The sequence below is a fragment of the Equus caballus genome, chromosome 9 (assembly GCF_041296265.1).
Source record: "Equus caballus isolate H_3958 breed thoroughbred chromosome 9, TB-T2T, whole genome shotgun sequence".
Lineage (NCBI taxonomy): Eukaryota > Metazoa > Chordata > Mammalia > Perissodactyla > Equidae > Equus > Equus caballus.
The window spans coordinates 82302876-82307753 of NC_091692.1; the positions used below are offsets into that span (position 1 = coordinate 82302876).

At 45.3% G+C, this 4878-nt stretch overlaps 1 pseudogene; it reads left to right on the forward strand.

The window, feature by feature from the left end:
- Positions 1 to 1908: 1908 nt before the first annotated feature.
- On the forward strand, positions 1909 to 2659 carry LOC100630255 (actin-related protein 2/3 complex subunit 3 pseudogene; annotated as a pseudogene).
- The last annotated feature ends 2219 nt before the right edge of the window (positions 2660 to 4878 follow it).

Sequence of the window (4878 nt, forward strand, 5' to 3'; positions counted from 1 at the left end):
CTGGGCAGGCGGTTTGTGGCACTGGTTTATGCTTAGTCCATCTCTAATGAGCTGTGTGATCTTGAGTGGGTCACTTACCCTCTAAGATTCTCTCTCTGGCTGGCATTTAGTGAAACCTAACTGGTCTTAATATGCCAGACTTTTCCCTTATTCCATTAAGTGTTCAGTCTCTGCACTAACTGTCCACTCACACCAATTTACTGGGTGCTCACTTTATGCCCAGCAGAGCTCTGTCTAAAAGATACGATTGATGTAAAATGCAATCTTTGCTCTGGATGCAGTTATAATTTGGAGGGGGAGAAAATAAGCCATAATGAAATCAAGAAAGCAAAGCAGTTTAACCCAACATCATACTTCATTTGCTAATTGTTTCATATGTGTTGGTCTTGTCCCAATCACATGCCAAGCTTAAGGTCAAAGACCATGTAGTCTATTTCTTTTGAATCCAGTCTCTCACTTTGTAGCTGTAAGACAGTGGTCTAGTTACTTTACTTTTCTGTTTCCATTTTATCATCCTTAAATGAGAGAAGTACCAAATTTATAGGGTTGTTGCGAGGAGTAAATCAGCATGGGAGGCAGTTAGCATCGGGCCTAACACATAGTATGCCCTCAATAGCAATTGCATCCTCCAGGCTGCTAGACACAGAGGGATTGGAATATATAACAATAGAGGTGAAACATTAACAAAGGAATTGAAGAGTGATAAATGAAGACTGAGTGTGCACACCTTCTGGAAGCCCTTGATGGAGTTTTTTGAGGAAGTGAATTAGCTGAATTGTTGGCAAAGAATCAGCAGGAAGAGATGTAGGTGGCGGTTGTAATGGTCCAAGTAGAAGGTGGGGTCAGGGCAGGGGTGGAGGGTAAGAAGGGGACACTGTGGAGAGTCAATAGAATGTTGATGCTACTCCCAGTCAAAGGTTTTGTCATATTTTCTGAAGAGGAAGGCTGCCACCATTTATCATCCCTCCCACTTGCCTATTACAGAGGTTAAATTCCAGGTGAGTGCACCTTAGAGGTCTGGGTCTCCCTGCTGCCACCTAGCCCCAATCATAAGATAGAAGCTTTATCTCAGGGGCAGCATGCTGAGAATACTGGGGTCACAATCATCCTCACCCCAGTTTGTTCACAGAGGAGAGAGTCTACACGAGGAGATGCAAGCCAATAAAAACAGAGGCTGCCACCTCCACCCAGGCCCTACTCAAAAGCAGAGGCGTCACTTAGAGAGAAGTGCACTACTGTCCTCACTCCCAAATCTGCAGCCATGGCTCAGTGGTTTCCTCAGAGGGGAAGGGAGGCTAATAAACAGAGAGCTCTGAAGCTCTCCTATAAGGAACTAACTGTATGTGAAACAGATGTAAGGAAGTTCAAGCCTAAGGACGTTCTCGAAAACAATGGAGGTTTTGAGGGAAAGCAATTAAGAGGAGGCTGGCAGCTTCATGAGTGACAGAGGCTAAACCATAGGGCAACTAGTCTACCAGAGAGAACCTGGGAAAGAGATAGCTAAGAAGACCCTATCTGAGATCACAACAAGCCTCAAACACTGACCTCAAAAACCACCCCTGCAAGGGCCAGCTCTGTGGCCAAGTGGTTCAAGTTCCACACACTTTGCTTTGGCGGCCCAGGTTTGCAGGTTCAGATCCTGGGTGTGGATCTAGTCCACTCATCAACCGTGCTGTGGAGGCATCTCACGTACAAAGTAGAAGAAGGTTGTCATAGATGTTAGCTCAAGGCTCATCTTCCTCAAGAGAAAAAAGAAGAGGATTGGCAATGGATGTTAGCTCAGGGAGAATCTTCCTTACACACACACAAAAACCCATCCTTGCAATCCCAAGCTTAACTGGATTGATCAGATAATTGTGGAGCAATTTATATCCCAGGGCATTGTCAAAAAAATAGAGCACTCAGACCGCAAGCACCGCGCTCTAACCCCATCTTCCTCATCTGGGTTGGAACCGGGGCGCCGTCAAGATGCCGGCTTACCACTCTTCTCTCATGGACCCTGACACCAAACTCATTGGAAACATGGCACTGTTGCCCATCAGAAGTCAATTCAAAGGACCTGCCCCTAGAGAGACAAAAGATACAGATATTGTGGATGAAGCCATCTATTACTTCAAGGCCAATGTCTTCTTCAAAAACTATGAAATTAAGAATGAAGCTGATAGAACCGTGATATATATAACTCTCTACATTTCTGAGTGTCCAAAGAAACTCAAAAAGTGCAATTCCAAAAGCCAAGGCGAGAAGGAAATGTATACACTGGGAATCACTAATTTTCCCATTCCTAAAGAGCCTGTTTTCCACTTAATGCAATTTATGCCAAACCTGCAAACAAACAGGAAGATGAAGTCATGAGGGCCTACTTACAGCAACTGAGGCAGGAGACTGGACTGAGACTTTGTGAGAAAGTGTTTGATCCTCAGAATGATAAACCCAGAAAGTGGTGGACTTGCTTTGTGAAGAGACAGTTCATGAACAAGAGTCTTTCAGGACCTGGACAGTAAAGGGAGCCTGGGCAGACACCGTCCACAGCTGTGGGCAGCATTTTACAGCAAGAGGTACACAGTTCTTTGCCTTTATTTCATAAAGTTTTATACAGAAGACGGAAGAGAGCATGTCTTTACTTGAAGAGCTCTTTATCAAGAATTTGGGTGGGGGAGGGAAGAATGGGCTGTTGATGGGTGATTTGAAATTTTCTCCACTATTAAGTTGGTGCTTAATAAGCAACAATAATAAAGAAATTTCTAACATTCCAAAAAAAAAATAGAGGACTCAACTTGCAATTAGTGGAGCCAAAAAGCTGGGTGTGATCAGAGAAAGAGATAGTTAAAGAGAATCTTAAAAAAAACCCAGTCATCCCAGGATGACAATGCACATGCCTAAGGCTGGATCCTTTGAGAAGTCTTCATGCTGTGGGGGAAATAGACTTCACTAAAATAGTACAATCAGTCACTAAACAAATAAGCAAACAACAGAGGGACTAGATGTTGGATTTAACAGACAAAGATTTCAAAGTAGCCATTATAAATATGTTCAAAGAACTATAGGAAACTATGATTAAAGAAGTAAAGAGAGGATGGTGTCAAGATGGCAGCGTAGGCAGACCTTGAACTCACCTCCTCCCCTGGACACAAGAAATTTACAACTACTCTTGGAACAATTACCCCTGACAGAGAACTGAAAACTGGATAAAAAAAGAAAAATCCCACAACAAAGGACACTGCTGACTGAGGTAGAAGGGGCAAAAATTCCCTTCTCGAGAGAAAAAAGCTGCCTTCAAGCTGCGGCACTTCATGGCCAGCCAGGAGCAATATTAAGATATGAATCCCTCCCTGGAGGAGTAGAGAATCTGAGCAGGGGAGCGTTACCCCAATAAGCAGCTTTTGGACTCAGCACAACCAAGACAAGCGTCACAATATCTGGCTTTGCTGGCTATTAACACCAATGGGGAATACCCCCAGAGAAGCTATCAGACATACGAAGGAAAAAAGCGTGTTCTTAAAAGGCCCAGCACAAATTCACCCATTTCAGAAAGCAATCTAAAATCACCAGAAAGAAAGGTGCACAGTCCTTTAATGAAAAGAGACTCACTTGATAAGCTCTGGGTGCATTTCAGTGAGAGGTGAGACCTCCCCAGGGACAGAGACATTGACAGTAGCCATTATTGTGACCTAGTATAGGTGTGCTGACACAGATGATGGCAGATGCCATTGGAGTTAGTTCTTCCCCTGGCCTGTTAGTGCAGGACTCTGCCCCCCCCAACTAGAGCACCAACTTAATCCAGCTCAGCCAGGGCAGGGTCTAGGGAGAGGCCTTGCCCAACAACAAGCCCTCAGGCAACTTGTGGGCCTGCATAGGCAGGGTGCCTGGAGCCTCTGCACCTGGGAGTGTGAGTCTGCTTCTGCAGGGCAGGGCTTGCACGAAGAGTGGGCCTGCATCAGTGGAGTGTGTGGGGCTTCTGCAGTGGGGTGACTGGGTCTTCTTCAGGGGCTTGGGGTGTGCACAAGGGGCAGGACTGTGTTGATGGGGTGTGTGGCCCTGTGAGTGGTGGGTCTTGCCAGCTGCAGAAGACTTGTGCTTCTCAAACAGCCACATAGGGTATTGGTCCCACTGTCCAAAGCCTGAAACAATTGGGTGCTCCGATGCCTGGGGCCAGCCCCACTAAGCTGCAATCCTGAGAGAGCTGACAACAGCCTTACAGGTAGGAGGCCTACAGCAAATGTAAGTCCCCAAGCCTAGCAACCAGCTGGGTTGGCCTACTCACTTAACAGAAAAACTGCAACAGGAATGTGCTATTAGATCTTGGAGCCAACTGTGCTGGGGCTCCTCATGCCTGATAAAGTGACTGGAGGATCCATAGCAGCCACATGCAGTTAAGCATTACAAGCAGCCAGACAGGGGGACAGCCTAGCTTCCTTAGGCACCTGCAGCAAGAACAACCCTGCCACAACAGAAGGACATACATAGCCCACACAGGTGACACTCCTGGAACATTTGGAACTGGTGACAAGAGAGTAACATACTGCTGGGCCTCATAAGGCATCACTTACATAAAGCCACCTCTCCAAGATTTGGAGATGTAGCTGACCTACCTAATACATAGATATAAACACAGAGAAAGAGGCAAAATGAGGAGGCAAAAGGATACATCCCACGTAAGGGAATAGGACAGAAGCCCAGAAAAAGAACTAAATGAAACAAAGATAAGCAATCCCTCTAAGAAAGAGTTCAAACAAAAAGTCATAAGGATGCTTACTGTTTTGGGGAGAAGAATGGATGAACTCAGTGAGAACTTCAACAAAGAATTGGAAAATATAAAAAAGAACCAATCCAAAATGAAGAACACAATACTGTAAGTAAAAAATTTACTAGAGGGAC